The sequence below is a fragment of the Arachis ipaensis genome, chromosome B8 (assembly GCF_059453495.1).
Source record: "Arachis ipaensis isolate K30076 ecotype BB chromosome B8, ASM5945349v1, whole genome shotgun sequence".
Lineage (NCBI taxonomy): Eukaryota > Viridiplantae > Streptophyta > Magnoliopsida > Fabales > Fabaceae > Arachis > Arachis ipaensis.
Window position 1 is genome coordinate 74215661 of NC_142443.1, and position 10039 is coordinate 74225699.

The following is a 10039-nucleotide window of genomic DNA, read 5'->3' on the forward strand; positions in this document are numbered from 1 at the left end:
TAATGAATCTATCCTGGAGGTGAGAGCTTGTAAAGTGGCATTCAGACCATTTAAAAAAGAGTTCAGCTATGTCTGCATGTCTTGTTGTCCTTGTGCAAGAGAACGAAGCATCTCGTCATTTGATGAGGAATTTGGATAGGTGATCTGAGGAACTTGTTGTTGGTTATGCTGGGATCCTTGAGTTTGGCTTAGGTGAGGTGCTTTGTAAGGCTGGTTCTGACTCTGCTGTCTGTTGTTGTTATTCTACCTCTGGTTTCCATTGTTATCTCTTCCTCCTCTATTATAGTTGTCCCTCCAGCCATGGTTGGAATTATCTCTCCATCCCTGGTTGGAGTTGTCCTGCCATCCTTGGTTATAGTTTTCACCTCGGTTGTAATTGCCGCCTTGTTGATTGTATCCTTGATTCGGGCGGTCATAGAAGTTATGAGTAGCTGCCACAGTGTTGTCTTCTTGTTGGAGCTGCAGACATTCATCAGTATAATGACTATAATCAGCACAGATTTCGTATACTCTTTGTGGGACTAACTGTTGGATCTGTTGTGGTGGGTGAGGCTGAGCTTGTTGTTGTTGGTTCAACTGTATTTGCTTTAGTAGGTTGGTCATTTCACATGTACTCTGTGTAAGAGCAGTAGTTTCAATGCTAGAGAAAACCTCTACAACAGCTTTTGAGTGGCCATGCCTGTGCCTATAATTCCTAGTAGACTCAGCTAAGTCGCTGATCAGTTGCCATGCTTCATCTGCAATTTTATACTTTTTCATAGAACCATTACTAGCACCATCCAGTGTAGTTTTATCCTGAGGCTTCATGCCTTGTGTGAAGTAGCTGATTAACACCAGTCTGTCAATCATGTGATGGGGGCATGCGTCTAGAAGGTTCTTAAAACACTCCCAGTACTCATAAAGAGTCTCTGATTCTCCTTGAACAATACAGGATATCTCTTTCCTCAGTCTATCAGTGACTTCAGCTGGAAAGTATTTTTCCAAAAATTCTCTCCTGAGCGTATCCCAGTTGGTAACAGTCGCTTCAGGTTGGGAGTAGTACCACTCCCTCGCCTTTCCCTCAAGAGAAAACGGGAAGGCAATTAACAAAATAGAAGTTTCATCTGCACCATTATACCTGACAGTAGAACAGGCTGTTTGGAAATTCCTTAGGTGCTTGATAGGCTCTTGAGCAGGTAAGCCATGAAACTTGGGCATCAAGTTGATTAGTGCAGTCTTTAGTTCGAAATCTGCAGCCAGAGTTGGATGATGCACTTGATACGGCTGCAGTGTAAAATCTGGGGCTCTAGCCTCCTGGAGAGTAATCCTCCTAGGTGCTTCCATTCTATCTACACGAGAATCAACTGAATCAGTAGTAAAGGAGCTTGTTTCACTCTCCGATGGCGGTTCAGATTCGCCCTCAGATGAGACTGGTGAATCGATAACAATCACTTCGCCACCCTCAGAGGCTATCCTGCGTCGAGCTCGCCTAATACGTGAAAGAGTTATTTCAATTTCAGGATCAAACGCGGCTAAGCTCGAATTAGGCAGTGAACGCGTCATTCAATGAAAGAAACATGTAGCTCATGGTAAAAATAAAAATAAAATATGCAAATAAAATAAAATATGTACACTAATTAATAATTCAGCACACAATTGCAACTCCCCGGCAATGGCGCCAAAAATTGACGTGAAGGCAGAGGTCGGCTAATTAAGAAATCAATATAGAGAATGCGTTGAGAGTATAGTTCTTAACCAGCTAAGATCCACCTTGTCAATTTAGAAAAGTTGTCACGAAATTTAGAAATAAAAATATTGGGAGCATGAGTCCTAGGTCGTCTCCCAATGAGTTGCAGGAAAGGGTACTAATTTATTAATTAGGAATTTTCCGAAAGAGTTTGAGTTTGGATAATGAGTAATAATTATAAATGAAAGCAATAAAACTAAGAATTATTATTAATATAAAAAGGCCTTGACTGGGAGAATAATTAATTGGAAGTTCTATCCTTGTTGGGATCTCTTAAGTGTAGTAACAAAAAAGTTGTTGTTTTCACTTAGTTAACCCTTACTAAATAAAGGAAAGTCAAGTGATTAAGCTAATCTTTATTCGCAAATCCTAGTCCTCTCCCTTGGGAAGGTCTAGTGTTAGTAAATACAAAACTAGCCAACAATTTTCAATTTAACCAACACTTAAGCCTTCCAACTCAAGTGTCTCCTCTTAATCAACCCCCATGTCAAGTTTGGGAATCTACTCCATTGACATTAATATAATACTCAGAAAAATATAAGAAGAGATAACAAATTAATTAAAATAAAATAGAGATTAAAAATTAATTAAAAGTAAAAGTAATCCTCTTCACTAACAATTCATGAAAATAATCCAATTAGAATTCTAAATAAAATAAATGAGGATATGGAAGAGTAAGGGACAAAGTAAACAAACTAGAATAATGTCTTCAACGGAGGTAATGACCCTTCAATATCCAAAAGCAACAATGAATGTAAAGTGAACCTAGAGGGAAAGTAATCCTCTCTAAATTCAGATCTAGAAACCTAAAAACTATCCTAATGTGAATATGTGTGTTGTCTAAGATGTGTGTTGAGTCTCTGTATGTTCCCTGTCTTTGTTCTGTGTTTCTGGGCTGAAAACTGGGTTAAAACGCGGCCCGAAATCGCCCCCAGCATTTTCTGTTATTTCTGCAGATCGTGCAGGTCACGCATACGCGTCGTCCACGTGTTTGCGTCATTCAGAGATTTTCCTTGTCACGCATACGCGTCGTCCACATGTTCGCGTCATTTGTGCAGACTCCAATCCACGCGTTCACGTGAGGCACGCGCTCGCGTCAGTGTTCGCTGGTCATCTCCTTAGTTTCTTGTGTTCCTTCTATTTTTGCAAGCTTCCTCTCCATTTTCTAAGCCATTCCTGCCCTATGAAGCCTGAAACACTTAACACACATATCACGGCATCGAATGGTATAAAGGAGAATTAAAATATACTAATTAAAGATCTTTAGGAAGCAAGTTTTCAATCATAAAACAATATTAGGAAGGAGTTATAAAATCATGCAATTAGTATGAATAAGTGGGTGAAGACTTGATGAAGCCATTCAATTAAACACAAAATAAACCATAAAATAGTGGTTTATCACAATCCTAAACCTCTACAACCCAAATCAAGGCCTAAAGTTCTTACTAACAAGAAATATGGTAATTCTACCCAGAGATTCTAATCTCTCTCCTCAATTTCAACTCTCTACAAACCTCCCAATCACCAGTCTGGAACAACCCTAAGTGTCACCTCCAGCAATCTGAGGGATTGGTGTACGAAACTGGCTTCGCAGAATTCGCACAGATAGACCGGCAAGTATATCGGGTCGTCCAAGTAATACCTCAGGTAAGTGAAGGTCGATCCCACGGATATTGTTGGTTTGAGCAAGCAGTGGACACCTTACAGCTCTTAGTTAGGTGGATAGAAAATATAGTTTATCACGGGAAAAACGCATAAAACAGATAAATAAATAAAACGTTATTAGATAGATGATAATTCAATATTGATATAATGGTTGAGGCTTAAGATATGCTTTGTCTTTCCGGATTAACTTTTCTTACTGTCTTCTTCAATAACCTTCTGATTTCTTCAATGGTAGCCGTAAGTGATTAACTCATGTCCTCTCATCAAGTTAACCTCCTCCACTTCAGCAATCAACCACGTTGAAATGACTCATGTCCTCTCATCAAGCCAGCTCTAGGTTTCTCACTATAGCAGAAGATGAAGCTCTAAGCAATCCACTCCCCTTCACGATCCTACTCAAGGCACTACAGACAAGGTAGATCTTCCGAATCAGAAAGTGCTGCTTCTCTGACTCTAGCCTTAACGCCACAAAGACATCACTCACCCATAGTCAACGGGACTATATGTCACATATCTAAAGTTGCTCAGATACTCTATTGGAATCTGCAATGCAATCTCTAGCTTTAGTTCAAAACTATCCGGGTCAGGAATTGTACGGAACCCATGTAGAACAAGGGTGATTGTCATGGGTCACCCTCAATTCATAAGATGAAGAACGAGGTTACATAAGAGAATAGAATTAGACATATTGAATGAAAACAGTAATATTATTGATCCATGAAACTCAGCAGAGCTCCTAACCTTAGCCTTAGGAGGTTAGTGACTCATACTGTACATAAAATAATAATGAAAGGTTCGAATGGGCAAAAGATCTCTAACAAGAGTGATCTTTGTTCTATATATACTAGTCTAGTAACTAAGGATTAGAGAAAATAAGATAAACTAGTCTTGTAGTGTGAAAATCCACCTTTGGGATTCACTTGGTGAGTGCTTGGGCTGAGTTTGAGTGTCTCCCACAAGCTAGTACCCCTTAGGGGCATTGAACGCTGGCTAGGGACTCTAATAAACCCTATTTGTAGGGTTTATCTTGTGCTTGATTTAGAGGATTTTATAACCTTTCACCTACATTTATCCAATGAAATAGCATGGTTTTATAACTTCTCCTTTAATTGTGCTTAAGAGTGAAAACATGCTTTTAGGTCCTAAAATAGCTAAATTCAATTCACCTTGATTCCATTAGATGCCTTGATATGTTTGTTAAGTGATTTCAGATTTAGGAGGCAAAGATTGGATCAAGGGAATGAAGAAAAAGCATGTATAAATGGAGAACTCATGAAGAAATGAAGGAATCGCAAAAGCTGTCAAGCTGACCTCTTCGCACTTAATCAGCCATAACTTGAGCTACAGAGGTCCAAATGATACGGTTCTAGTTACGTTAGAAAGCTAACATCCGGGGCTTCAAAATAATATAAGATTTTCTATGGTTGCATTTTGCATAGTGGCGCGCACGTGCACGATACGCGTACGCGCCGGTGGGTGCATATGATTCACTTAGTCAAACACGTGGCCAGCGATTTTAGAAGCCTTGTGGGCCCAATCCAACTCATTTCTGGTGCTATTTAAGCCAAGGATTGAAGGGGAATTAATATACTTTTGATCATTAGTTTAGTTTAGGTTAGTTTTAGAGGGAGAAGCTCTAACTTCTCTCTAGAATTAGGATTAGGATTAGGTTTAGTTCAATAATCTAGATCTAGTTTCAATTCATGTTTTCTTCTTCTTCTTCTCAATTCTTTGTTGTTGCATTTATGATTCCTCTATTCTTTTGTTGTAATTTCCTTTATGTTGTTTCTATGCTTTATTATAGATCTACTCTTGTTCCTTCTATTTTCTTCCAATTCAATTTGAGGTAATTCATAATAATTGTGTTTCTTTTGATTTTTGTTATTAATTCCTTCCAATAAGTAGTTGTTAGATTTCATTGTTGTTATCAATTTACTTTGCTTTCCTTTTATGTCTTCCAAGTGTTTGATGAAATGCTTGGTTGGATTTTAGTGTATATTTTGTTTCTCTTGGCTATGGTAGAGTAATTAGTGACGCTTGAGTTATCTAATTCCCTTGTTGATTGATAATTAGAAGTTGCTAATTGATTTGGATACCACTAAAGCTAGTCTTTCCCTTGGGAGTTGGCTAGGACTTGTGGAATCAAGTTAATTCATCCATTTGACTTTCCTCCATGGTTAGAGGTTAACTAAGTGGTAGCAATGGATAATTTGTGGTCACAATTGAGGAGGATAACTAGGATAGGACTTCTAGTTCTCATACCTTGCCAAGAGCTTTGTTAGTTGTTAGTTTATTTCCTTTGCCATTTATATTTCTTGCCTATTATTCCAAAAACCCCAAACATTACCTCATAACCAATAACAAGAACATTTGTTTGCAATTCCTAGGGAGAACAACCCGAGGTTTCAATACTTCGGTTTATAAATTTAGGGGTTTGTTACTTGTGACAAACAATCTTTTGTATGAAAGGATTATTGTTGGTTTAGAAACTATACTTGCAACGAGATTTCAATTGTGAATTCTAGACCACACAAAAGTCTTATCCTCAAAATGGCGCCATTGTCGGAGAATTGCAATGGTGTTGTGTTATTGGTTATTGTATATATGTGAATATTGTGAATAGCTTTATTTTTGGATTGCTTGTTAGTTTTTGCTAGTTTTAGGACTTTGTTCATTCTTTCTTCTTAGCTTTTGTCTCTTATTTTCTCTTTTCATTATGAATTTTCACTTTGGCTATGAGTTTGGTTCTAACTATGTTATAGGAAATGAGGGCTACAATGAGGATGTGTATCAAGGATGGGATAATCAAAAGTGGGAGGAGCCATATGCATATGATCAATCCTCTTGGCAACAACCTCCACCAATGTACTATGAACAAGAGCCATTCTATGATGCATATCAATCCAATGGTTATGGTGAATCTCCTTGTGACTTTCAAGAACCACCACCATATGCCTATGAGCCATATCCTCAACATAACCCTCAACCATACTCACAAGCCTCTTTTCACCAACCACCTTCATATGACCCTAATCCATATCCACCATACCAACCACTTTTTGATCCATATGAGCCACATATAGAGCCACCACCACTCTAACATCAACATTCTCAAGATGAACCACCTCCAATGTACAAAAATTTTCAACCACAAGATGAATATTCCTTTCCACCACAACCTCCCATGGAAGAATACTCATGTCCATCGATCCAAGAGTCATATGATCTTACTCATGATATCCAAGAGGAACAAGAGTCAAGGGATCATCTCAAGGAAGCATTGGATCAATTTCAAGCAACCATGGAACGTGTTGTGCAACAAGTGGAAAGAGTGGAAACTATTGAACCACCACAAGTCTACCTAGAAGAACCACCTTCCCACTATGAATCCTTCCCCCTATAATGGATGACATCATTGATGTTCTTGTTCAAGGACAAGAGGAGATGAAAAGGGATGTGCAACAATTCACGGCCGCCTTGGACGAGGTGGTAAACCGGTTAGCATCCCAATGCTTGAACACTCAAGGAACTTCCATGGCTACATGTGGAGAAACAAATGAAGAGCATAACATGAAGGAGAGATTGGTGGAGAATGAGGGAAGTTGATTTGTATTAGAATAATTGGAGGAAGCTATAATTGTTGAAGAAGAGGAAGAATTTGTTGAAGACTTGGGAGATGCGGAGCCTGCATGGGAACATAGGGTTGAAGAAAACCCCTCCAAGATGATTGAATTTGATGCTAGGGAGGAAAGTGCACACCTTCCAAGGCATATTCCATATGAAGACTTGGATGGGATAGAGCAAGAATTGAGTTCCCTTGGTGATGAAGATCAAGCACCAAGTCTTAGTGGTGAAGAATCCTTTGAGCTTGAAGAACCTTCTCCCGGTGAATTTGAAGGCAATGTGGAGGTAAAATTCTCTCACCTTCCCATTTATGATTTGAGTAAGGGAAAAGGCTCAGATAGAATTGTTGAACAAAGAATTGAAATTAAGAGATCTTGTGAAGAGGTGGAAGTCCTTAGAAAGAGAAGAATGGGGTTGGTTATGCTTTGTCAAGACCCTTAGAAGCTTCTTTACCTAGGTTGCCATCTACTCCTTCACTTGAGTGGGTAAAATTCATTTCTATTAGCTTTATTGTCCCACTTGAGTATGGCTTACTTGAAACGGATGGTCAACTTAGGATGCTTTGTGGGATGAAGCGTAAAAGAAAGATGTTTCGTGATTGGCATTGCAAATCAAGGCTCATTATGGTTGATACTTCAAGAGTAGAATACAAAGGTTGGAATAGTGCTCAATTAGATGGGTCTAGGAGGATTATTGGGCACTTCATAGAGAATTCATCTTGTTCACCACCCGGATGGACTAATAATGACGATCAACTTCAAGACGGGTGTGAAAACAAAGTGTGGGATCCCGGATCGCATAAAAAGGATCAACTTTGGGAGCCCCAAGCTTATGAAGAACTCCACCAATACTTGGCTCAATCCATGAGAAATCTTGGGGCACAATGGAGAACCAAGCATTGGTGGGAGTTCCAAGATGAATTCAAGCACAAGCCACCTTGAGAGGAGCTCCCCATAAGGCCAACTTAAGGACAATAAATAAAAGTGTTAGGTGGGAGACACCCACCATGGTAAACTCTTTCCATTCTCTTGTAGATTTGATTAATAAGTGATTTGAGTTACCATTGTAAGTAGTTTTTCCCCTTCATGTAGTTTTATCTTAATATCTTGATTGTTAGTTGCTTAAAGTACAACTTATGTTTGTTTGCACTTGAAATTTTTTTGTTAATTTTGCAATTTAGTTGATCTTGAGTTGTAGGTAGTGTTAGGGAGATTTTTAGCTGTTTATAGTATTTTTGAAAAATAAATCAAGGAAGCATACGCATGTTGTGCGCGTGCGCATCCATACGCATATTCAAGCCCATACTTTTTCCAGAGAGTTGGGCCAATCTCGTGCAAAAGCTGAGCCAATTGCACAACTGCGTGTACGCGTGCGCGCACTGCGCGCTTACGCATCGATGTCCTTATTTTGCATATGCGCGCGCCCGCGCACATGCCTCGTGCGCGCCGATTCGCTAAAGTGGTTCCCAGGCCAATGACCCGAGAGTTGTGCCAGCTCTGGGCCAGCATTAAGCGTTTGGCCCAACCTCACCCACGCGTCCGCGCCGGTAAAAAAAGAATTTTTTTTCCTCTTCCATTTTCTTTTGTATATCGCATTCGTATACTTCTATTCTTTGCGTTTCAATTTTGTTTCTATAGCCTGTTTTCATTTTTTTCTAAGTCTCTTCTTTCAATAATGGCGTTGCATTTTCTTACTCAATTGTTGAGGATTTCTTGGTTAATCTTGGTGCCTCTAGACTTGTTTGATATTGATGGGTAATGAAATTTCTAATTCAATGCTTAACCTTTGATGATCCTTGTATCCTTTGTGCATTGATGTGAGCTTACATGTCTTTCATTACCCACTTTTTCTTATTTGAACTTGATGCTCACTATGCTCTTTTCTTTTTTCAACACCAAAGTTAGCTAGATGTTGCATTGCATGATAGGTTTCATGTTAGTTAGAATTTTTATATATTTTATCACTTCTTTTTATGCTAGGACTACTTGGTTAGGGTGATGATTTCTTTTCCAAGAAAATTGTTTTAAGGGCACCCTACCAATTTGAAAAAAATTTTTGGTTGAACTTGCTTGAAAGAATTTATTTTGGAACATGGTTTTTGAGCTAAGAACACAAGCTTGTGAGATTTGAGCCTAATGGTGTGGTTACATCTTATAACCACTTATTTTTCCTTCTTGTGTGCATTATTCTCCTTCTATGAATGTAATCTTTGATTTGTTTGATTCTTTATGTCCATTATTTTGTGTATTCATGCATTTATATGATTGAGGCCATTATTTTATTAGCTCACTTTCCCAAATATCCTACCTTTTACTCTCCATTGTTAACTAATTTTGAGCCTACGCTTAACCCAATTGTTCTTTATTTTAGCACATTACAAGCCTAAAGCGAAAAATAATAAAAGTCCCTTGTTTGGATCTTTGATTAGCTTAGGCTAGTGAGAGTGCTTATTATTCAAGTTTGGGGAGATTTGGGAACATTGGTTGGGATAAAAGAGTTTATTGTATTGTTGTTGGTAATATTGGGAATTGGGTACATGCTCATGTGTTAATCAAATGTAAAACCATATGCATTGATACTTTTGTATATACTTTATTGTGAAAAGAAAAAAAATGAGAAAATAAAAAGAAAGAAAAAAATATATATATGTAGATATCAAAAGAAAAAAAGAAAAAAAATAGAAAGAAAAGAAAAAGAAAAGAAAAGTAATAAAAAGGGGACAAAATGCCTCAAGTGAAGCTCAATAAAATCAATGCATATGTGTTGTGATCAAGGAAAAAAAATGCATGAGTATGAGAATAAAAGGTGAAAGATGGGTAGCTAGGTTAGAACTTAATTGTATAGGATGTCATAGGTTAGGTGGGAAGTTTAAGCTTATCAAAGATTCAAATTTCAAGCTCACTTGACTAAATATGCATCCTTACCTTGACCATAGCCCCATTACAACCTATGAAAAGACCTCATGATACTTGTATGCATGCATGAAATATATGTTGATTGTTAGAAGAAAAACAAATCTTAGAA